Raw genomic sequence first — 26249 nt, 5'->3', positions numbered from 1 at the left:
TTTTGTGTGTTTTTGTTTGCTTTCTTATTTAGAAGGATCAGGATTTGTAACTTTGAACAAGAGTTATAATCTCACCTCTGGATCTTTAAAATGGTAATAATAATACCATAGGCTAACTATATATTTTCTATAGCTGTTAGAATTAAATAAGATTTGATCTGTACAGCACCAAGGAGAAGAATGTATCAACATAGTTCATACTTGATAACATTTACTTAGCCCAAAAATTGTGATAACAAATGGCAGGCAAACAGATAGTTAATAGGATCAAAAACTAAGACTATATAATTGATATGATTTTACTCTTCCAGGAAATTCTTGCCCACGTTATTGTTTGTTTCGGAAACTTCTTGAACATCTCCTTATGTGAAGCATAGACTGCTCCACTGGCCTGCCTTCTCAGGGCAATGAATCACTCAACCAGGGAAACCAGTCTTATCAACTGAATGGTCACTCATCAAGACACCTTCAAAACCCTCATCACTCTCTGCTTACCGAGTCTCAATTATTATATCGTGAGTTTTGGTTTGCTGCATTGGAGGACCCACCCTACATCAAAGCCTAACCCTTGTAAATATCTACTCACTAACTACCTTCAGAGACAGTATTAAGACTCCATCAGTGTGGTGCTGTCCATCACTGCAGTAACAAACTCATCTTTGCTTGACCAACCGGTTATTTTAGTGGACTGCTCAGGAAGTCAGCAGTTGTAAAAGATGACGATGATAGCAACATTTATGTTTTTGTGTAGTAATTTATTTTACCAGCCATTTGCAGATTTAGTAGTTGCATTTTTACCTTGTCATAAGTTGGAAGTTTTCCATATTCATTTCACAGATGAGGAAACACATTTTGTGAAGTTAACTTCATGTAAATAAGTGGCTGATTTGGGCTAGAATCACTACTTTTTTGATTTTCTGTCTAGTGCTCTAATTATTATGTTTTTATTATTATAAGGGGTCATATAAAGTACAAGGTTGCTCCGTTTATGCAAGGACAGTTCTCTGGAAGAGTTAGCAGGTGGGAGTAGCAACACAGGCAAGAGTGAGGAGATGGGCATACCCAACCAGTGAAAGAGATCCCTGGGGATGTGGGCAGGGTCCAACAGGATCTGCTCACGCTAAATTCTGCCTGGGTTTCACTTATTTGAATGTCATTTTCTTAGCTCAGACCTTCATTGTTTCTCATCTGGATACTGTAGCAGTCTCTTAACTGGTTTTCCAGCTTCCAGTATTCCACTTCTCAATTTCATCTTTCTTTTTGTTTCCAGACTGTATTTAAACTCTAACTCTAATCGTGTCACGTCTCTCTAAAATATGCTAGTGACATCCTGAAAGGAAATGTCAAACTCTCGATGCTAGACCTATGATTCTTCTTATCTGAATCTTCTCTACTTTTCCATCGTCACCCATCACAATTTCTAGATCCATATACCATACTTTAGCTATACTAAGAAAATTGTTATTTTTTTTAATCTTGAGCTCATCTGAGCTTTGGGGACAATTCACATGCTGTTTTATTCACATGGATTTCCTGTTAGCCCTTTTCTTCAATAGATTTTCTTGTAAATACTATATAAACTAGGTAAAATGTTACCTGCTCCAGGCAGTCATCCACTCACCTAAACTCAGGCTGTCTTTGATGCTTGCAGGGCTATTTGGCAGCATTCACTTATTAGAGTGCTTCATACTACATTGTAATTAGTTTATTTACCTATCTAATTGGTAGTATAAGCTACATACGTTAAAATAAAAAAAAAGAATTTGTGTCAAATAAGAACAAAAGAGGAAGTGTAGCTATGAGTTGACACAGTTCTCTTTCAGTTTTATTGAGATATAATTGACATGCAGCACTGTGTAAGTTTAAGGTGTACAGCATATTGATTTACATATCTTCTGAAATGATTACACAGTGAGTTTTGTTAACATCCATCATCTCATATAGATACAAAAAGAAAAAATTTTCCCTTATAATGACAACGTTTAGGATTTATTCTCTTAGCAACTTTAAAATATACCATAAAATAGTGTTAACTATGTTCTTCATGTTTCACATTACATTCCCAGTACTTATTTATCTTATAACTGGGAGTTTATGCCTTTTGAGTACATTTATCCAATTCCCCTCCCCCCTCCCCCAGCCTCTGGCAACCACAAATCTGAACTCTTTATCTATGAGTTTGGTTTTGTTTGTTTGCTTGTTTTTTAGATTCCACATGTAAGTGAGATCATACAGTATTTGTCTTTCTCTGTCTGACTTATTTCACTTAGCATAATGCCCTCAAGTTCCCTTCATATTGTTGCAAATGGCAGGATTTTTCCTTTTTTATGGCTGAATAATATTCCTTTGTGTATATATACCACATTTTCTTTATCCATTCATCTGTCAAGGGAAACTTAGTTTGTTGCCATGGCAGGACTATGTAAATAATGCTCAATGAATATGGAGGTGCAGGTATTTCTTCAACATAGTGTTTTTGTTTCCCTCAGATCAATATCCAGAAGTGAAATTGCAGTATCATATGATAGTTCTATTTTTAACTTTTAAAGAAACTTCCACACACTCTTCCATAGTGGCTGGACCAATTTATAATCCCATCAAAAGTGTACCAGAGTTCCCTTTTCTCCATATCCTTGCCAGCATTTGTTATCTTTTGTCCTTTAGCTGTTCTAACAAGTGTGATATGTTAAGGATTGCTATGTTTTTGGAGAATTATTATGAAATGCCTCTCTTATTACTGATAGTTTTCCTTATTCTGAAGTTAGCTATGTCTATTATTAATATAATTACCCTTTCTCTTTATTAGTGTAAGCATAGTATGTATTTCTCTCTATCCCTTAACTTTTTTTGATTAATAAACTTAATTTTTTAGAGCAGCAATATTGAGCGGAAAGTAGAAGAATTCCCATATACCCCTTATACCCACACATGGACACTCTCCCTCACTATTGACATCTCACACACAGTGTTAGATTTGTTAAAATTGATGAATCTACACTGACCCATCTTTACCACTCAGATCCTTAGTTTACTGGAAGTCTTAGCTACTGCAATAAGACAAGAAAATGAAATAAAAGGATTATATAGATTTGAAAAGATGAAATAAGACTAACTTTGTTCACAGATGACATGATTGTCTATGAAGAAAATACCAAAGAATCAACAAAAAAACGTTCTGGAAGTATTAACTGAGTACTGCAAGGTTGGAGGATACAAAGATAATATACGAAGTCAATTGTTTTTCTGTATACCATCAAAGAACAATATGGGCCACCAAATAAAGTAGTATTAGATGATAACCAGAAGTATAAAATAAATATCCATGAGTTCATAAAGATATAAATACATTTTTGTGAAATGGATAATTGAGAGAGAAGAGACAAACCTCCTATGTAAAAGAATTTTTAATAATTTCTGTAGATTCTCTTTCCTGGAGGTGGAGTATAATTCTCCAACACTTAAGTGTGAGTAGTGACTTCCTTCTAAAGAGTAAAGAATGGAAAGGAAAAAAAAAGAAACTTTAAGTGTGGCAACCTGACAAATACTGCTCCAGGCAGGAGATCAAGGTCAGCATCCACAGTGTAATATCATGTTGATCATATGTGCTCCTGATATACTGTGATGAAATGGCACTTTACCTCTGTGGTCTTCCTTCCCAAAATGCATAACTCCATTGTAATCACGAAAAAAAATCAGACAAATCCCAGAGGAAATCTGAAAAATAATAATAATAATCTAATCATCTTAATGTTTGTATTTTGAAAACTCTAGTAAGTCTAGATGCCAAAAGTGGAAGTCAAGATTGGGGGTCCTGTATTCATTTCATAAATATTTCCTTTTTTATTGGAAGCTGAACAGTGTGGAGTCCCACAATAATCTAATATTTCAATTTTTTGCTTTTATTCTACTCTATGCTAGTCAAAATATATTTTTAGAGTTAGAAAGCTGTCAACATAGAACCCCAGTTATGACTACATTTTGATTGCTTAAAATATCTACACCATAAAACTATCACATATAATACACTTCTGGTTATATTTCTAGATCATTAAAATATTTTAGTACATAATTTATGTTATACAGAATTTTGAAGGATTTCACTTTTATTTGCTTGAATTCAATGAACTATTACTGTCAGGTGGTAATCTGGATATACTCTTCTATATAAATTATTTTTAATACATGAAACAATTTACTACTGAATTGCACTGCTTTTTTTATTTCCTTCTCTGTTAAAAGCAATGTGATTTTTCATGCTATTATTTCCTTTTATTTCAACATATTTTCCCCAAAATGATTTAGCATAGAATAGGGTTTTCTGCTTTAGGTTAAGTTGCTCAGTTTAATCATATACTTTAAGGATAAATATTTTTAAAATAATATTTTATAAAACACATTTTCCTTTGCTCCATAAATCATGTAAACACTGTTCCAAAATTCCTAAAAATTGATATTTCTATAAACTTCACTTGAATCTGTATTTATAGCACATTTTTATCACTTTTCAAGTGATATTTATAACACATTTTATTTTTCAGAGGTTATTATTAAAGATAACACTACTCCCCATCTATATCATATTTAATCCATTTTTATCTGCATTTTAACCAGAAATATGCTGTTTTTACTCAGAAATAACAATTTTCTTGAAAAATAAAAACAATTTAATTGACTTAGAAAATCCACAAATTTCATTTCAATGATGGATACTCCTTCAACATTTTCTTAAGTCTCCCATCTCTATACTTAAGATGCATTGACAAGTCTTTAGAGAAGTTACCACTCACACTGATCAGCATGTATACTATGGAGTTAGGAGTGTTATCAATAATTCTACCCTAAGTTGCTTAGGGTTTGAATCTAGTATCAAACACTCCATAGTAAGGTACTTTCAATATCCCACATTGACACAATATGGTCAACAGAAAAATTAGATCTTTAAGGCTTCACACTACTATTTGAAACTTTAGCTTGGATTCCATGAAAAAAAAGATTAAAGAAAAGATCTTTGTTCTATTCACTTGAAACTTGTTAAGTCAATGGTTTCATCCTCTTGTACTCTAAATAAAATATTTATTGGGGTCCAGGAAATGAATTTTCTGTCGTGCCTGGCTAATCTTCCCATGCCCAAAGCTTTAAACCAGTTAAATGATACCAGTAAGCCATTCTGAAAGCTTTACTTAGGAGAAAACTCAATATGTTTCTTTTCCAACACAGAGAGTAATGATTTCTAAACATAGTTTAAAAATACTCAGGAGCAATTCTGTCTCAAAGATACCCTAAATTCAATTAGTCTTTTGTAGGCAGAATAATGACTCCCTGAAAGATGTTCACATCCTAACTTCAGGAGCTGTGATTACATTACCTCACATTGTAAAGGGACTTTGCAGATGTGATTATGTTAAAGATATTGAGATGGGGAGATTATCATGTATTATCCAGGTGGGTCCAATCTAATCACATGAATCCTTAAAAGCTGAGAAATTTTTCTGACCTTGGTGAATAATGGAAAAATGGTCAGAGAGATGCAACACTTCTGGCTTTGAAGATGGAGGAAGAGGATAACCAGCCATGGAATGTAGGTGTATTTTAAAAGCCGGAAAGGGCAAGGAAATGGATTTTCAGAAAGGAACATGGTGCTGCCAACACCTTGATTTTAGCCCAGTGCAGTTTGTGTTAAACTCCTAACCCACAGGATTTCAAGATAATACATTTGTATTGTATTAAGCCATTAAGTTTGTGGTAATTTGTTAAATCGGTAGAAAACAGAATCCATGGCTTTATGTTCAAATCCTATCCTCTCATATTGTTCTTTGCCTTATCAAAGGTATTCCTATAGCTTAGATATTTATTTTCTTCACCATATTTTAAATTTCATGAAGACAGGACAAATTTGCTCACTAGTTTCCCCATTTGACCTTTGGTAAGTCAAAAAAGGGATAATTTACTCAATTAGGAAAAGCAACATAAGGATATTGGATATCCCAGGAGAAGAGAGAGAGAAGGAAGCAGAGAGCTTATTTAAAGAAATAGTAGCTGAGAACTTCCCAAGCCTGCAATAAGTAAGGAACTGGATATACAGATACATGAAGCTAATAAAACACCTAGTTATCTAAACACAGAAAGACCTTCTCTAAGGCACGTAATATTAAACTGCCAAGAGTCAATGACAAAGATATCAGCCAGAGAGAAAAAAAACAATAACATACAAATGAACCCCTGTTAGGCAATCAGCAGATTTCTCAGCAGAAACTTTACAGGCCAAGAGAGAGTGTAATGATATATTCAAAATATTGAGAGATAAAAACTGTCAGCTAAAACTACTCTATCCAGAAAAGTTATCTTTAAATATGAAGGAGAAATAAAAGTTTTCCCAGACAAACAAAAGCTGAGGGAGCTTAACACCACTAGACCTGCCTTACAAAAAATCTTGAAAAGATCTCTCCTGCCAGAAACAAAAAGACAAAGGTATAAAAACCTTTAAGCCAGATGATGAATAGACAGATAGAATCAGAAAATTGTGACTCTATATTAGAATAGGTTAGTAAACACTTAATTATGTCTAAAGACAAATAGACTCAAAGTGAATGGATAGAAGATGATATTCTAAGCAAATGGCAACCAAAAGAAAGCAAGTGTAGCCATACTCATGTTAGACAAAATAGACTTCAAGCTGAGAAAGATAACAGGAGATGAAGATGGACATTATATAATGATAAAGGGGACAATTCATCAAGAAGACATATCATTTATTAATATATATGCACCTAAGTATATAAAGAAACTATTAACAGACCTAAAGGGAGAAACTGACAGCAACAAAATAATAATAAGTGACTTTAATACCCCACTTACATCAATGATAGATCATCCAGACAAAAAGTCAACAAGGAAACGGTGGCCTTAAATGGAACACTAGACCAGATGGACTTAACGGATATATACAGAACATTCTATCCAAAAGTACAATACACGTTCTTCTCAAGTGTACATGGAACATTCTCAAAGATAGACCATAGTTGGGAAACAAAATAGTCTCAATAAATTTAAGAAGATTGAAATATCAACCATCTTTTCTGACCACAATGGTATGAAACTAGAAATCAATTACAAGAAAGCTAGAAAAATCACAAATATATGAAGAGTAAACAGCATGCTACTGAATAACTATTCTATCAACAAAAAGATAAAATGAGAAAACAGAAAACCTGGAGACAAATGAAAATGAAAACATAACATATCAAAATCTATGGGATGCAATGAAAGTGGTACTAAGAGAGAAATGTATAGGAATACAGACCTTCCTCAAGCAACAAGAAAAATCTCAGATAAACAATCTAACAATACATCTAAAAGAATAACTAGAAAAAGAAGAACAAATGAAGCCCAAAGTCAGTAGAAGGAATCAGAGTGGAAATAAATGAAGTAGAGACTAAAAAGACATTGGAAAAGATCAATGAAAGTAAGAGCTGGTTCTTTGAAAAGGTAAATAAAATTGACAAAACTGTGGACTCACTAAGAAAAAAAGAAAGAAGTCTAGAATAAATAAAATCAGAAGTGAAAGAGGAGAAATTACAACAGAAATATTGAGAAATATTGAAAATATTGAGAAAATAATTGACAAATACACTAAAGTTTCAAGGTACAAAATCAACATAGAAAAAATAAATTGCTTTTCTATACACTAATAACAAACTAGCAGAGGGAGAAATCAAGAATGCAATCCATTTAACACAACAAAAAGAATAGAATACCTAGGAATAAATTTAACCAAGGAGGTTAAAGATCTGTACAGTGAAAACTATAAGATATTGTTGAAAGAAAATGAATAAGAAATGAAAAGATATTCCATTCTCATGAACTGGAAGAATTAACATACGTAAACTGTCCATATTACCTAAAGCATTCTAAAGATTCAGTGCAATCTCTATCAGAATCCCAATAGCAAATTTTTTTCACAGAAATAGATCAAAGAATTCTAAAATTTATCTGGAAACACCAAAGACCTTGAATACCCAAAGCAATCCTTAGAAAAAAGAACAAAGCTAGAAGTATCACACTCTCTGATTTCAAATACACTACAAAACTAGACTAATCAAAATAGCATGATACTAGCACAAAAACAGACACACAGATCAATGGAACATAATTGAGAGCCCAGAAATAAACCCACACATCTATGGACAGCTAATGTTCGACAAAGGAGCCAAGAACATACAGCCTAGAAAGGAAAGTCTCTTCAATAAATGGTGCTGGGAAAACTAGACAGCCACATGCAAAAGAATAAAAGTAGACCATTATCTTATATCATACACCAATATTAACCAAAGTGGATTAAAGGCTTGAATGTAAAACCTGAAACCATGAAAATCCTAGAAGAAAACATAGGTAGTATGCTCTTTGACAGTGGCTTTAGCAGTATCTTTTTGAATGTCTCCGTAGGAAGAGGAAACAAAAGAAAAAATAAATAAATAGGGCTATATAAAACTGCAAAGCTTCTGCACAGCAAAGGAAACCATCAGCAAAACAAAAAGACAACCTAACAATTGGGAGAAGATATTTGCATATCATATATCTGATATGGGGTTAATATCCAATATATATAAAGAACTCATACAACTCAACAAAAAAACCAACAACCCAATCAAAAAACTGGCAGAAGATCAGACATTTTTCCAAGGCAGATATACAGATGGCCAACAGGTACATGAAAATATGTTCAACATTACTCATTATTAAGGAAATGCAAATTAAGCCCACAATGAGATACTACCTCATGGCCATCAGAATGGCTCTTGTTAAACAGGTAAGAAATAACAAGTGTTGGAGAGGATGTGTAGAAAAGGGAACACTCCAACACTGCTGGTGGGAATATACATTGCCACTATGGAAAACAGTATGGAAATTCCTCAAAAAATTAAAAAATAGAAACATCATATGATCCACTTCTGGATGTTTATCCAAATAACATGAAAACATTAATTTGAAAAGATATACGCACCCCTATTTTCACTACAGCATAATATTCACAATAACCAAGACTCGAAAACAGCCTAAGTGCCCATCAACAGAAGAACAGATAAAGAAGATATGATATATATATAATACACACATACACACACACGCACACACATAAACACACTGGAATACTACTCAGCCATTAAAAAGGATGAGGTCCTGCCATTTGTGGCAGAATGAGTGGACCTTAAAGGTGTTGTGTTGGGTGAGGTGGGTCAGATGGAGAGGGACAGGTGCCATGTGATTGTGCTCATAAATGCAGGGAGCAGAGTGGTGGTTTGGGGGCGGGAGGGAGAAAGAAGTGAAGAGGCACATGTGTTTGGTGGTGGATGGCAGCTGGACTTTACATTGTGCCCACTAACAAGTCTATGCAGAAGTTGGGGCATGATGATGTACACCTGGAATTTACATAGTGTTACAGACCAATGTTACCTTAATTTAAAAAAAAAAAGAGTTGTCCAACTCATCTTCTTCACACCTTTGAGAAGCATATTCCACTGTTTTTTTCCCCCATTCTGAATACAAATTCCTAAAGAGTTTCCATAAGCCTAAAATTGTGGCTATTTATTCAAGTGAGTTAAATGGTAGGTGTTTCCCTGCGATGACCTGGGTTCATATCCTTACTCTGTTCATCCTAAGTTTGAACATTTCCAGAGAACTCATAGGAAGCCTTCGACGAGAGTTTGTTCTAAGGGGTGGCTTGGTAATACATTAAATTAAGAAAAAGTAGAAAGTTGGTAGTATAGCTTAAGTTCAAGGACAACAGACTAACTTAAGAGGCATGATTGTGAGTATTGAATTCAAATCGTCCTACTAGATCAGTTACCAAAAATTTATGGTGGAATGCTAGAGTGAAAATTCTAAAATACATGTGGGAGTAAAAACTAACACAGTTTATTTTCACTACATTCACCAAGAAACTTTGAGAAGGCTAACTGTCACAATCAGTGGTAACCACAATTTATCAGATACAAGACAGCAATAAATTGACCTGTCACGTAACAAAAAATCTTAGCCTTATAGGAGAACTCAGTAAATTGATTTTCCTGGACACTTGCCTTCTGGCTGGGAAAACATTATTATTCTCAACTGTAAAATGGGGATGCAAAATCAATTATACTTCTAAACAGTTATTTTAACTTGCCTAGTGCATACCAAGTGAGTGATTTGGGCAGTGCATTGATGACCGAATAGAGGTGGAATGCTGGCAATAGCCTAAAACTCTCTTTCTAAGGATGAAAATATGTTCCCAGCAGACGGAGCACCGTTGAGTAAAAGGGGGCATAGATTATTTCTGCTAATTAGAAGCCGATGTAATTCTAGGTATTTCTGCCAATCCAAACCTTTGCTAAAGTTTTCTTCACCATTAATTTCTTGCTAAACCTCCTGATTTAATTTCCCAGTCTTTAATGAAATTTTACCATTTTTTGATTCTCCAGATTTCTCAAGCAGACAATTGCTTTAATACACATTTGTACAGCGGTGCTCTTATTCAGATCCGCCACAGTGGCAAAACAGTGGTTGAGAATAGACGCCTGCTCTTTGCACCGATCCTTGGAGGCCTTGCACCCACAGTCACAGTTCATGAGATGCACTGAGCCCTGTTACATGCATCCTGTAGCTCTTCAGGACGACGTCCAAGTGCTCTGGCATGACACAGGGTCTGAAGCACATACGGTTGTTTCAAGTAAACTTCAGTGGGGGCACAACTCTAAATGACTTTCTTTAATGAAATCCACTGGATAAAAAATAAAATACAATGGGCATAAAACAGCAATTCCTGGATTGTGTACTAAACATTTCTACTTATTCAGGTAAATATGCTATTCGAATTTTTAACCCCTTTTGCTTGAGAATCTTTCACCAAGAATTCTAATTCTGGAAATATTCTAACTTCCCCCAGCCCCACTTTAAGCATCAGGCTGTATAATAATGATGTAAATTATGAGTCTTATGTGTAACTATGCATAGCTTTTTGCATGGAGCTTTTGATTTTGAAAAGCTGTTTCCTTTAAGAGAAAACTTAGAAAATGTATATTTAATACAACATCTAGTTTAACAAAAAAGTAAAAGACCTTTCTGCTTGAGCCAAAAGTAAAGAAAAATCAAGCCAGTGCGTTGTCCTGGAGGAGTCTCTTCCCAATATGTCTCTTAAGAGTTTCTTCCTAATGTGAGTGGCATTAAACACACAGACAGACGGGCACACACTCAAAATTCCCCAAAAGCATACCCTCTACAAACAAAACAAACCAACAAACAAACAAAGGTAAACACACACACACACAAAGCTTCCAGAGTTAGTCTTTCAGTGTAAACTAAAATCATTATTTGGAAAGAAACATTATTGCAACAAAACATATTCACAGTCAAACCATAATATGCCTTCCATTTTGGATACAGAACCTGTCCCTCTTTGTTCAGGGTTATCTCAAAAATGGTGGATGGACTTGACTTATATTTAAATATATTCACAAAAGTATTTTTATGAAATAGTGGCCCAGCTCCCCAAAAGAAAATCCATCTTTCCCTCTAAAATATAGAAAGTATTGTTTATACTACCAGATCATGATGAAGATGATGATAAAGAAGATTCTGATACAATGATAGCTCATATTCGAGAAAATGGGTAAGTCTACTATCTTCATTTTGTAGGTTAAAAAAATACTGAAGTACAACTATTGAGTAACTCTTACCAAGTCACACAGTGTACCATGGCATTCATTAAATCATTGTTGAGCTATGAGCAGATTTAGAAATGAAATTTAATAAGCAAAATATTGAGCAACTTTTGTAAACAATCATAGAACAGATTAAGTAGTAATAAATGCTCTTTGAGAGCCAACGAGATTACTCCCAACCTTATATCTTTACTCTACCTCTTGCTATATCCCCATTTCCTCGGTATTTGGTTTGACCTCTAAATATTTTATTCTCAAATACTTTTTAGTAAAAAAAAGCACTAAAAATATCATAAAAGGAAACCTCTAAGTAATAAATTATGTCCCTAATTATAAGTAAAAATATAGAAGTCACTGCAAGCAGACAACTTTCATCTAAACAGTTTTATGTTGGACAATTTCTATAAGCCCACTAGCCATGTAACTTTTACGATATTACTTGGTATCTAAACTCCAGAATGAAAGTTCTAGAATTAAATTAATACTCAAACAGAAAACTCACTCTTTTCACAATGAAAATTCATATGTGCAACTACAACCACGGGCTGGGATGGTATTTATCAGCTGCAGTTTTAAAATCACATTACTTTACAGACATCATCCAACTATTTTATGTAATTCCTAGCCACTGTTGGAAAAAAATAAAAATTGTCTTTGTTTCTATGAGCATAGTAAAATGACATATTTGGAATCATGTGTTGTACTATTCTCAAAGTTCCATTGCAGTTGAAAAGCTAATGCACAGCTATTTTCCATTAACAAAACACTGAGTAGCAGACACTGTTGTTTGCCAGCAGCCAGTATTTCCCCCCATAGTTGCAGTCTTAAATGAGTTTGAGGTTCTCCCTCTCCCCCTTCTATTACACAGAGCAAGGAAGCCAATTCCAAGTTTTAAGGGTAAATCACGAATAATCTAAGAAGCCCATTTTTGTGGCCCCTACCTGTTGCTGGCGTTTGGTTTAGCATGAGCATGGGAAGCAATCCTGGCCAATGAGAAACATGGAACGGTCTACAAAGAAACTGCCGGAAATCATTTCTCTGATCTTATGAAGTTAAATAAGGAAGAGACAACCCTTCTTTCTGCTGGACACTGTCACATCTGTATCTGAAGCCTGTAACTGTATCTGTTCTCTCGTGGTCATAGTAGCAGGCAGCCTAAGGACAAATTCAACATGCTGAAGGTGGCAGGAGGGAAAGATGGTAATAATTTGGGAGCATGATGATGTGATTGTTCTGCTAAATTAACCACTTATGGAACATACTTTTCCTTGAATCTGGTTACATGAGAATGAATTCTTCCTTATTTTTTGAGCCAGCGGAGTTGGCGTTTTCTTATTCTTGCAGTCGAAACACTGGGATGAACATATAAATGCTTCCATCCCAAATTTTCCATTTTATTTGCAATCCCTATACCTACTGCCCTACTAAGTTTTAAAAATTTTACATAAATTCTATATATGAATATGTAACCAATAAAAATAAATTAATTCCAATTTACAGTCCCAGATTCAGATTCACTATACCAGAATAAGAGTTAAACCTAATATACATGTATATTAGTGTATAGTAATATGTATATTAATATGTATAATACATGACATGTGTATTAATGTATATATACATATACACACAGACATACGTGCATGTGCATAATATTTTAGGAGTATTTTTAAAAAAATTGTTAGGAATAATACAAGTTTAATCATATAAGCTAGCTAATCATATAAGCTAATCACATAAGCTAGAAAAATATATTTGTAGTCTTCTGAAGTGTCTTTCACAGAGTATATACAGTTAACCAAAAAGCAATTTATTTGTCAAAGAAATGCATACTATATTGCTATCTCTGAGAGCTCTAAAACTTGTAAGAACATGAGAAGATCAGTTGTGGCCAATTCATGTTATTTAATAGGAACATTTAGTACTATTCAGTAAAGAGTACCCACTTATTCCTAAGGCGTTCTGTATAGTCCTAGGGTAGTGGAAAAGAAATGATCTGCTTAGCAATGCAAAGTCACTGGCTTCGTGACTGAGGGCTGATTACTTAACTCTTTTAAGGCTCATATTCTTTATTTCTGAGGTGGCTATAATGATATTCCTACCTTTTAATTGTCACTTGTGATATCTAATTGAGATTTAGCATGAATAATATATGATATACAATAAATGTAAGTAATTTTGAAATATATATTGACAAATGGGTTATATTTTGGTCTTTTTTTTTAATGAGAAGATTGTAATACAAAGACAAAACCTTCTTACAGGGTTTTATCTTCTGATTTCTTTCATATATAAGACCATAACATCAAATTTAGTTTGTGGCTTTAGTAAATTATTTTGCTTACATACCAAATAGTATTCAAGGGAAGTGAAAATCTTATGTATGCACAAAAAATATTATCATTCACATTTAACTGCTAAGGATTACTCATAAAATCCTCTGTGAAAAATTTAATTTAGGTGTTTAGAAATTTTCAGTGTCGAAATAGTGAGAGTACAAACACTTCCAAATCATGATATGAGATTTTGACCGTCAGTCAACTTTCTATTTCTGTTCTCCTGGAAACCACGTATGAGCAGAACATTCCGTATGTTAAAATTGGTCACTGTTAGGTGAATTGCATCTGCAATGAGAGAATTATAAAGACCTGGTAGGAAGCCATAGTTCTGAGCGTTCCTGATTGCAATGACCTTGTAACTGGCCTGTCCTTGGCTGGAACCTGAAAACCATACCCATGGAATTGTTACAAGAAAAATTAGTTCCTGTGGGGAATAAGTATTAAACCAGGGTAACTTCCGCACCCCAAAATGTGTCTCCTTCCTTCCCTCATCCATGACCTGTCATCTGAAGAACCAAAGAAAACAGCTCCTGGATGCCTCATAGACCACTTCAAGGACACCCATACAAGTAGAATATGCATCATCCCCTGCTGGAAAATGGTGTTTTCTGACCTACTTCTTCTCAGTGAACCTACCAAACATGGCCTATGGCATCCTACGAGAACATTTAGTGGACCTTAAGACAACTCCACAGGCATCTCAGTGTGATGCTACAGATATGTTCCTTAAAAAAGTCATAATCAATCATTTCTTTTCCAGAAGAAATGTTTCTGACATCTCCAATGTGAAAACAGAATTTTCAACTAAATAAATGTGTATTGGATGCTATATATTTCTAAATTCTCCTAGTAAGAACCGAAGAGCTACAGAAAGAACAAAAGTGGACTTCTGCTTCTGGTAAGTTATGGAAAGTCGTAAGAGATTCTTGTCCCCCAAAAAACAAAAAAATAAAAATAAAAGTGAAAATAAGCCAGAGAAATTATCAAAGTTTGGTTAATTTTAAACCCATCAGAAAACTGATGATGAATAAATTCAAGAGAATCTAGTGAATTTAATTCAAGATATTGGGCCCATTCTAGGAGAGAAGAGTTACATGGTCGTAGTCACTGGTAAAATGGCGGGAGAAGATGGAATTCTGTGGAACCTCAGCTACAGAGAAAGTTTGTAGCCACCTCTAACCTATTTACATTGTTCTTCAACGAGTGCAGTGGTAATAGGCTGAAGGCCAGTCCAGGGCAGGAGAGCTGAGAGATTAGGATATGAGGCATGTGGAACTTTCTGCAAGTGTACAAATTGCACCTCCAAATACTGGGGAGAGGTCAGCAAGACAGAAGGAGATTGAGGTGCAGAAACTAGGGAAAGTATTAAAAAGCTAAGAAAATTCCCCAACCTTCCTGAAAACTAGACGGTACACTCTAAAACATAAGGAGATCTCTAGAGACTTATGATTCACCTCTCAAAAACTGTGAGGCTAATGGTGAACTGAATCTAGCAAAAGTTGCACAATATCCAGTTCAGCTACAGAGCAGAGTGACACAGTAACACTATCAACCTGTCAGAGGAGAGGACCTGCTTTTCCTCATTATTTATTCTAATCTTTACTGTTATTTTACTAACAATGGCTAACATACCAGAAAAATCTAAAATTCCCATGAAGATGCAGGGAAACGGAATCTACCATGAGGAAAGTAAAAAGACAATAGAAATAAACCCACAGATGGCCCTGATATTGCAATTTTCAGACAGAGAATTTAGACTTACCTTAATAATTATACAAAAGTATACTGGAAAGGTGCATGCATTCGTCAGGGTTTTCCAGAGAAACAGAACCAGTATGATGTATATAGACAGACAGACAGATATCAGAGGATATCTAGGACAGAAATCGGCTCACACGGTTATTGAGGCCAAGAACTCCCACAATTGCTGTCAGCGTGCTGGAGAAGCAGGAAGGCAGGTGTGTAAGTCAGTCTGAGTTCAAGGGTCTGAGAGCAGGGGAGCTGCTGTATAAGTTCCAGAGTCTGAAGGCCAGAGAACAAGGACTTCCAAAACCCAAAGGCAGGAGGACGTGAAGGTCCCAGCTCAAGAAGAGAAAGAGAGACTCAGCCTTTCTTTGCCCGTTCGTTCTCTTCAGGCCTCCATGGGTTGGATGGGGCCCGCCTGCTTTGGAGAAGGCAGATCCTCTTTCCTCTCTTTCCTCGGTTTACTGATTCAGATGCTGATCTCTTCCAGAAACACTTTCACCGACACACCCAGAAATGGTGTTTTACTAGCTAGTTGGGCATTCCTGAGCCTAGCCAGACTGACACATAAAATGAACCATTACAGCATACAATATGCATAAACAGATGGAAAATAGCAGAAACATAGAAACCATTAAAAAAAACCCAGCTGAAATGGAAATGCTAAAAATAAATATATAAATACACTATAAAAAATAAAGAATTCACTTACTAGTCTTAAAGTGGTCATTTGATCCTCTTTGGGACTCTCACAGAGGAAAGATCATTGAAAGTGAAGATAGTCGAAACTGAAACATAAAGATAATAGAAAGTGAAAAAAAGTACAGCAGATTGTCTGGAAATATATGGAGCAATATTAAATGTACGTGTGTGGATGATTATTTGGAGTACAAGATAAAGATGAGAGAGAAAATTATTTGAGGAGATAATGGACAAAACTTTTCCAAAGTACACGAAGAATATCAGAGATCCAAAAAATTAAAATATCTCAAGTAGGAAAAATGCAACTAAAATCAGATTAGGTACATCATTCTAACTGCTCAAAACCAAAGATACAGAGAAAACCTTAAAAGCATCCAAAGTTCAGCATGGGCCATGTTAAGCAGAGGGAAATAGGAAAAATGATGCCTACTTAGCAGACATAATGAAGGCCAGACAAAAAGAAAAGACATTTTATTAAAATGGGGGAAAAATAAGCCCGCCTACCTAGAATTCTATATCAGTGAAAACACTATACAGATATGAATGCAAAGTAACAATGTTTTCAGAGAGACAAAAGCTGAGAGACTTCATGTCCAGCAGATCTGCACTCTAAGAAATACAGAAAGTTCTTCAAACTTAAAGAAATGATTACAAGCAGAAATTTGGCTACAAAAACAAATAGTAAATACTTGGATAATTATGAAAAGCGTTTTAAAAGTTAACTTATGCACAAACTCATAACTATGTGTGTCTGTATATATATATAAAATCACTAGTGACTGGGGCTGGCCCCGTGGCCGAGTGGTTAAGTTCCGCTGCAGGCGGCCCAGTGTTTCGTTGGTTCGAATCCTGGGCGCGGACATGGCACTGCTCATCAAACCACGCTGAGGCGGCGTCCCACATACCACAACTAGAGGAACCCACAACAAGAAATATACAACTGTGTACTGGGGGGCTTTGTGGAGAAAAAGGAAAAAATAAAATCTTTAAAAAAAAATAAATAAATAAAAATAAAATCACTAGTGACTATTTTAAGGAAATAAGAATATATAGCGGGATTATTACATATATAGAAAAACATAATGATACGTAAGAGCTCAAAGCGCATGAGGAGGGTAAATGAAACTACTATTGGAAGGTTCTTACAGTGTCCATAAAGTTGGTCTAATAATATTACTTGAAAACAGACTCTGAAGTTAATATGCATGCTAGAATCTCTAGAACAACCTCTAAAATAATCCCAATATCTTTAACTAAAAATTCATAGAAGATATAAACTGAAATACTAAAAAGTATATGTGATTAAACATAAAAGATGGCAGGATATAAGAAACAGGGAAAAAAGAAGACATGGAAAAAATAGAAGATACATGCCAACATGGTAGATTTAAATCCAGGCTTATAAGCACTTACATTATATGTAAATGGACTAAAGACTTCCATTTAAAGACAGAGATTGTCAGATTGGATTTAAAAAATATGATGCTGTTTAGAAGAAATACACTTTAAATAAAGGAATCAGACGGGTTAAAAGTAAAATAGTAGAAAAACTGCATCCAAGAAACAATAAACATAAGAAAACTGACGTGGCTATATTAATGTCAAATTAAGTAGACTCGAAGGCAAAGAGAGAGAGATAAAGAATATTTTATAAGACAGTTGAGTGAATTTTATCAAAAAGTCATGACCATCTCAAATGTGTATGAACCTAAATACAGAATTTCAAAATATAGGAAGATACAATTGACAGAAATATAACAAAATAGAAAAATCCACAATCATTGTTCAGAATTTCAAAAAGAAAAGATATGGTTACTACCCTCAAGAAGTATTCAGTTTGGTAATAGAAGTAACACATATCAAATCAACAATAATTTGCCTCAGAATAGGATGGTGCTAAACCAGAGTTACAGAGCAGAATGAGGAGACAGAAAAAAAGTAAAACTCAAATTTCAGTAGGACGGATGTGAGGATGAGTGTTCTAGATGAACACAGTAGTGGAAATAGCAAGGACACATGGTGAAAATAAAAAAACTGAGGGGGCCAGCTCTGTGGCACAGTCACTAAGTTTGGCAAGTTCCACTTCAGTGGCCTGGCTTCATGGGTTTGGTTCCCAGGCATGGACCTACCACTCGTCAGCCATGCTGAGGCGGCAACCCACATACAAAACAGAGGAGGATTGGCACAGATGTTAGCTCAGGGTGAATCTTCCTCTAGCCAAAAAGAGAGGGATATTGGCAGCAGATGTTAGGTCAGGGCAAATCTTCCTCCCCCCAAAAAAAATTAGGATATGTTTGCATCTTTACCACTACTTTGATCTATCTGGAGAATAGAATGTTTAATAAGGAGTGGAATTAGAGCTGAAAACATATTGTAACCAAAGATATCAATTTAATAAGAAACCACACATTCATACTTCGCTTTTTGTGTTGCATGAGTATAATTATGAAAATTATAACTTGCAAATTTCTTCCACCTCAAAAATCATAAACAATGTTCTATGCTTATGCAAAACAACAAGGAAGTTTTAAAAGGGACAAAAATTATATTATGCAAAATGTTGGAAATGAAAATTTACCTCCTAGAGTCTATATAATAAAAGACTTCAAGAGACCTTGTTAGACCATTGAAGAAAACTCCTGTAGAGCTGGAGATGCTTATAATTTGATTACCAGTCATTTTCATATTGTACCACATCTCCTGTATTCATCTATGAAGCAATTCATATCTCCAAATTACTGATGTTAACAATAACTTGGTTTAATCAGGCTTAAAGACATGGGAAAATCAGAAAATGAGCCCTGCTAATACAAGACTACACACTAGAAAGAAAAATTGCCACGTGTTGTTAAATCTGGAAGAAATAGCAAGAAGACACTGAAAGGTGGTACTCAATTGCTCAGTTCTCAGGCAACTCAGAGATTTTTCCAGCAAGTGTGGTAGTGCTAAATGTCACATCTAGTGACCAGAGTGTTGGGATCTGGAGCTATGTGTTAACAACAGAGGATCCTACATTTTCCTGTGGTGATCAAGGTTATAGCCACCCCAGTAGGTACAGGTGAGGTAATGCTCAATGGGGAAGTCTACTTACATCCTGCTTTATTATTTTTTATTATTATTTTTATCATCATCGTCATTATCATTCTCCAGACTTAACTTCCAATCCAGGGAAGACTATTACAAATGAGAAAAGGCCGGCAAGTGAAGTGTTAGCTCCCACTGAAAGCATGTAGCTTATGTGACTTTACTCTGAGCCCTTCTCATCTCCCAAACAATAAAAACTCTGCAGAAAGATGCCAACAAAGCAGAAGACAAAACAGTCTTGGTAAGGGGACACGAGATTCTGTAAATCCGATGGAAGCCGTGCCTTAACACAGTCCCTCCTCCCTCACCCAATCGATTCTTAAATCAACATTAGCTTGAGTGTAACAGCCCCTTCCAAAACTGAGGAGCATCTACAAAGTATTCAGCATGGCCCTTATGTGCAAGTTTTACAAAGGGAGGTAAGCAAAATCAGAAGACGTTCGACAAATACCTGCTCTATGCCTCAGACTGGACTCTACTGGGCATATACAGAAATATATAAGATGTGATAAAGATTTTATATGCTGTGCTGTGGGAATTAATAGTTTTAGCGTGGTCAACCGGTAATTCTGGAAGGCTTTCAGCAGAATAGTAAATTTAATAACATTGCGATGTTTAGATAAATATTGACAAAGGACAGAGGCATGTAAATCTGTGTCAGAATAACCAGATGGCATCGAATGAGTATTATAATCTATGTCAGTGACATGAGAACAGGAGAAACATTTGGGAAAAGGCAAAACAAAAATATATTCCGTATATATTATGTGCTATGCTCTTCACTGTTGCCTCAAGTAATTCTTACAGCACCCTGTTTATTAGAAAATATCCACTGTATCAATAAGGAAATTGAGATACAAGGGTTTTACTTGTTTTGTTCAAGACCACACATGTTGTAAATGGAGAAACCAGGACTTGAAACTAACATCAATGTGTCTCTAAAACCATTATTACACTGTTGAATAAAGAGATGTACTTTTGAAATAAATTCAACTTTTTCTCTGATTTTATTTGAGGTTTGAAGAAGAGACAAGAGAGAAAGTTAACTGTCTAGCTGTTATGGTGGGTACTGTGCCATTTACCAAGATAGAGCATGCTGGAAGAAGAGTACGTCTTAGAGTAAAAAGAAAATCAAGTTCATATATAGTAAGCTTAGATGTTCACAGAGATTTAAAGTGAATATTTTTAAAATTATGTTGGAAATATACGTATGACATGTAAAAAGATATTAGAGCTTCTAGAAGGCAGGACTATATTTAGTCTATCTTTGTATACCTAGCACCTCGCACATTAATATAGTTTGGTACAGGACTGATGTCAAACTCATGGACGTTGGTGAGAATGTCTGTAAACAGAAAGAAAACGTGACGGACTTACAACAGAAAGCCTAACAATAGGAAATTCAAAAGAGCACTCAGATTCGTCAAAGAGGAATCTGGAAAATGCAGTACCACAAAATGTACCAAAAATGAGAAATTCAGGGATATTAATATCTGTCAAATGTTATCAAAAGATCAAGTGGATGAGATTTTAGAAGATATCATTTAATTGATTGTCTTTAACAAGTAATAGGAATGTCAAAGAAATAAATACAAAATTTTAGTGTTTCAGAATTCCAAGGCCACAACTCCTGAAGTGTGTTGATTTAACTGACAGAATAGAGAAAGTCACTGCAATGGAAGGGAAGGTTAGGAATGGTAAAGCTAACGTAAGTCATCAGTCCAAAGAAAATATTTTCAAATGTTCGAGTCATGGCTCTGACTGCACTTGAGTTGGGAAGTGTGCACACTTGTTAGAGTATATGGGACCTTTGAGACTTGTGCAAAGTTGGCTGTAACTGAAATAGATTATTGCTAGAGAAAACAGTTCGCTCTTAGAAGTAGCTGTGATTAAATGAATTTGTGATTCATGAGACAACAGAGACACCTGTTTGAATCCAAGTTTGCTCTTTCAGACTAGAATAAATACTTCACACAACTATATAGTTTCAAAAAGTAATATGACATTAGTGCAAAAAGGTTGTGTGGGTGTATTAAATGGCTATTTGATGTAGTAGATTGAAAAAAGAATTAAATGCTTGAAAGACTATCAGAAAATAATAAATTGAAAATGTTCTCAAGTTTGGAAGAAGTTGACAATCCAGAAGCATCTCTTGACTGTGTCTCCCCCATCGTTCTCCAGGCTGTGCCTGCGGTTTTCTCACAGCAGGACACTGCTTAAAGGAGTCTGTGCTGCTCAGTCTTGCCTGTTGATGTGATGCTCTCTGCAAAGAAGGGATGGAGCTCTCTCTTACCTTAATTTACCACGGTGTTTCTCAACATTTTTTTGTTGTCACGCTCCACAAGGAGCCTTTTTAAACATTTTTTTCCAAATCACCTCCTTGAAATGTTAATATCACAGACTGTATATTTATGTACTGTATAAATATCTGTGCATTATAAGTAAAAAGAGTAAGATTTTTTTTACCCTCACCCAAGACCAATTTTTGTCTCCTCAGGAGTAATCTTGTGCCATTGAAAAGGCATGACATACCTCGTCCAAAATGCGCAAGCTGTGAGGCCTTGGAGGAGCTGCGTTGTTAAGAAGACTGTAGAATTCACCGGTATCCACAGCAGTTTTGCTTTTAAGGAGTCGAGTCAGGTGTTATCTTGGCCATAATACGACATAAAAAACTAAGAGAACAAGCTTTAGCATAGTTTGCCCATTTGGAAGTGTCGGTTTAAATACTTACTGAATCTGAGGCGTGACCGTGAAATGCAAAGTGTTATGAAAGGTAACCACGCTTGCAGAAGTTTTAACAGAGATTTACACGCATTTTTTTATAAACATGAGAGATCTAAGGGAAAAGAAGCAAATTATTTATTCAAAAAATATTTATGGAACACTGGGCATCCATTGTGGCTAGAATGGAGGTAGGCCTGACCTCAAGGAGACTATTGCCTAATGGGTAAGAGAGCAGCCAAATCAGGTTAATCATGGTCAAGTTCAAAGGTAAAGACAACGATGGAGATTTAAATTGAAAATGCCCATAGGCAGACCTTCAGGTGCAGGGGACAGCTGGCGGGCTGTAACCGGTCTATGAGCATGGCAGATTCTGAATCCTGAGGCCCCAGAAATGAAGAGAAGCAGGCACAAAATCTGTTCCACATAGAGAGTAGTTGGCAAATGTCGGGAGAGCAGTAAGTAGCAAAGATTTCAACAAGGCAGGCTGGGTCACATCCAGATATTTTTTTTTAAAAGGAGGAAGAGACAATTATGAGGAAAACCATTACTAGAGAAAGAGAGATAAGTGAAGTCACAGCTTGAGGAGTACAGCAGCGGATACTCAAGCACAGGAAGCTGGGTTCACAGGAGAGAAGACCCACAGGAAGAGAGTTTAAGCATCAAGTGTCTACAAACTAAAGACACACAGGAAGATGCAGAGAGGGAAGATCCATGTGGCACTAGCAACAGCATCACCACCACTGATGGAGGATCAGAGACCGTCTTCCTTCACTCTTGCTTTCAGGTTTCCTAGAACAAAGCCCCTGGGAACCGGGGTGAGTAACACATCACTAAAAGGCAGTTGACCGTAGCCATAGTTTTAAAAAAGGACTTCTCTGGGAGTCCCAAACCCAACTCCCTTGACCATTCTGTCATGTCAGTCCCCAGCACTGAATCACCCCTTTGTTTTCTCTGTAATCGCTCTCACATTAAACAACATTGTCAGGAAAAAACAAAAACAAGGAATTCTATTGGCCTATAATGCTGAGTATCAATTTTAAGTGGACTCTCTAATACCCAGAATATGATAAATTGCCTCATTTCATTACTATCCCAAGTATAAACCTATAGTCAGAAGCTCATGTATGCACTCCACAGTCCCTGTATGTCAGGTTTTTGTGATAATCACTCCGTTCCTGATAACTGTTCTGTGTCTGTTAGACGTCAGCCTCTCGAGGGCTCTGCAGCACCTCTCTGGTTCCTGCTATTTCCCCAACACCTAGTACAGTGCCTGGGGCAGATGACTCATTATCTGTGGATGACAGAGTGTGCATGAGATGAGAGCAACAGTCGGGGGGGGGGGGGGGACAACAAAGAAAGAGCAAGGGAGCCCTCTGCCTCCCAGTGCAAAGAAAGCTCCGCTTCTGCCTCAGAACTGGCAGCTTCCGGGGGTGGCTCTTACCCAGCATATTAAATAAATACTGGTATTAAAATAAACATTATCCTAATTTCTGGTTACGCTTTCTGAATGTGTCTATGAAGAGAACTACATTACAAAGAATTATTTTATTTAATCACATTAACGTATCAAAAACAAATCTGTTTATTTATTTATTTGAAAATTAAAGAAAAATTTGGCCAGACGTTATTTTTTCCTTTCCAATTGTAAAAATCTTAAGAAACATCTCCAAGTGTATAATGATTTCACAAACACAAAGCTTCCCAAGCAATATGTAATGGCACTGTAAAAAAGAAAGACCTCCTGGAGAATAAACACCTAACGGAGAAATAGCAATAAAATAGGGATATTCTTTAGGACCATAAATAGAATCCCGTTTTATAAGAGTATTCTACAGTTTTCGTTAAACTACGTTACCAAGTGTTATAAAGAGCATTTATTGCTATAAAGACAACTAGCTTTACTGAGCTCCTGGAGGATCAGGATCCGCGTGCTTGCTTTTCTCGGAGGCGCTGGTCCCACACTGGCCCCGAGATGATCACCCCCCAAGCCAGCAGGAGCCCGTGGGTCTTTCATCCTCAGCCAGCGAGGCGTCTTCTCGCCATCCTTTTTTGGAACTTCGAATACCATTTCACTATATAAAAAGTCTGCTGGAGCAAAAAGCATTACCAATACTACATTTTATGTATTTTAAGGAACAACTTAGGCATCTGTGACTAAACTTCGATGTACTAATCACCATTATCTATTTTGAGAAATGGATTCAGAGTTCCAAAGATCAATTTACAAATGAATTTTTGGCAGAAAAGCTGTTTGTCAATTGAGCTATATCCACAGTTTCCTAAAATATAGTTTTTCACACTTTGCTTGTGGCAGCCTCGTTAAACCCAACCTACTACGGCTGCTTCGAGGCAGACCCGCCGTCTCGGCGATTCCGGCAAGGCTCTGCCGAGCGCTCGGCCAGCTCGCACCGCCCTCAACGAGAAGGCATCTGCGCTCCGGCGGCCTTAACTTAGATCTCTTGAACTCGTTTCAAACTATTTCTTCTGCTCCGTGTCAGAGTGCATTTAGTCTAAGCCAAATCTCTGGCCGATCTGAGCAAACCTCTCCTGGGTTCTCCTTTAGTCACGGTGTCACTCTCCCGGGGACATCCAGGTGCTCGAATGGCTAGTTAACCAGACAGGTTTCAGGGAATGTGTTCCCAGCGCGGCCAGTTCTTTTCTAGGACTGTCTTTCCTTTCCCTCTTGTCTTCGCGGGCCTGTTTGATAATACCGACTTTCCAAAAACAAATGTGTCATCTATTTTACAGCGAGTTTTAGGGAGCAGGAACCTAAAGAATCATATGCTCATTGGGTTTCCTTAAGAGAAACACGAAGCAGTTTTTCCAGCTGCAGTCCACAGAACTAGATGGCAAACGGGTCACTTGTGTTCAGCATTACTTTCCTAAACAAAATGATACCTATGGCTGAAACAGAGGCTGCAAATTAAAAATCAAACTAATGACATGATGATTCTTTCTGGATTTTTCTATTGTAAAACAGTATATAACATTTCTGACAAAATTGTTTATGGAAAAAGATGATTTCTTTGAAATTTAATTCTTTAAGCAAGAAAATACAAAATCTAAATCAGGGAAAGTCAGATTAGAATACAATTATACCTATGTAATGTGCAAAATATTTTATTCTTTATATCCATTGCATTTGCTTCCTGTTTTCTTAACAAAAATCTGATGTAGGAATTCTGATGGAGATTTGTTTGATACAATTACATAAGTTTCTTATGAATATATTATTAGAAACATTTTATTTCAAAAAGAGAAATACATTTGCCTAGCCTTAGTTTAATGTACTTGGAATGACTGTTCTGAATAAACACTTTTCTCTGATGCCTCCAATAATGAAAGAGGAAATGGTCCTATTGGGTTGAAATGTCCCCTTGCCCTCCCAGGCCTGCGTTAATGTCACGGCACCTAGAGGCAGTGTGGTATAATGAAAAGACCCCTAACTGGGTATGCCCTGGCTTTGTCTCTAAGCACTTCGGTAGCTTTAGACAAATCATAGAAACTTTCTAAACCTTAATTTCCTTGTCCACAACATAACCCTAATGATATATTAGAGTGGTTGAGAGGCATCATTGATACAGCCAGCATTAATTCTGTGTTTGATTGATTAATAGTAAAAAATAAGAGCCTCTCACTTCTCTTGAATTATTTCACTTATTTACTGGCATTCTATACACTTTGCTTTGCTGATAATAAACTACAAGCCAGGTTATTCCATTTTTCGTGTGTTCATCACACACACACACACACACACAAACACATTCTAAGTAGCTATAAGAATTCTTCCTCTCTGCTGTTATCTGTAAGTATCATTCATTGTCCTTTCTTTCTTACCCTTAGAAAGAAAGCAATTACTTAATTTTAAATTAGTAATTCATCAAATGGAAAAGATTATTTTACTTTTAAAATCCACACATTTTAAATGTCACCAGTGTTTAAATGTGTTAAGCATCTGAGT

General features: G+C 35.9%; 1 long non-coding RNA gene across 1 annotated transcript; it reads right to left on the bottom strand.

The window, feature by feature from the left end:
* Nucleotides 1-2786: 2786 nt before the first annotated feature.
* On the bottom strand, nucleotides 2787-16225 carry LOC139083081 (uncharacterized). Its single transcript, XR_011539640.1, has 2 exons — nucleotides 15798-16225; nucleotides 2787-3714 (listed from the first exon to the last, which is right to left on the bottom strand). It is a non-coding gene; the product is annotated as an uncharacterized lncRNA (long non-coding RNA).
* Between the last annotated feature and the right edge of the window lie 10024 nt (nucleotides 16226-26249).

This window comes from Equus przewalskii, chromosome 1 (genome assembly GCF_037783145.1).
Source record: "Equus przewalskii isolate Varuska chromosome 1, EquPr2, whole genome shotgun sequence".
NCBI classification, from domain to species: domain Eukaryota; kingdom Metazoa; phylum Chordata; class Mammalia; order Perissodactyla; family Equidae; genus Equus; species Equus przewalskii.
Note: the sequence above shows the minus strand (reverse complement) of the source record. Positions and strands in the feature narration are given on the sequence as shown.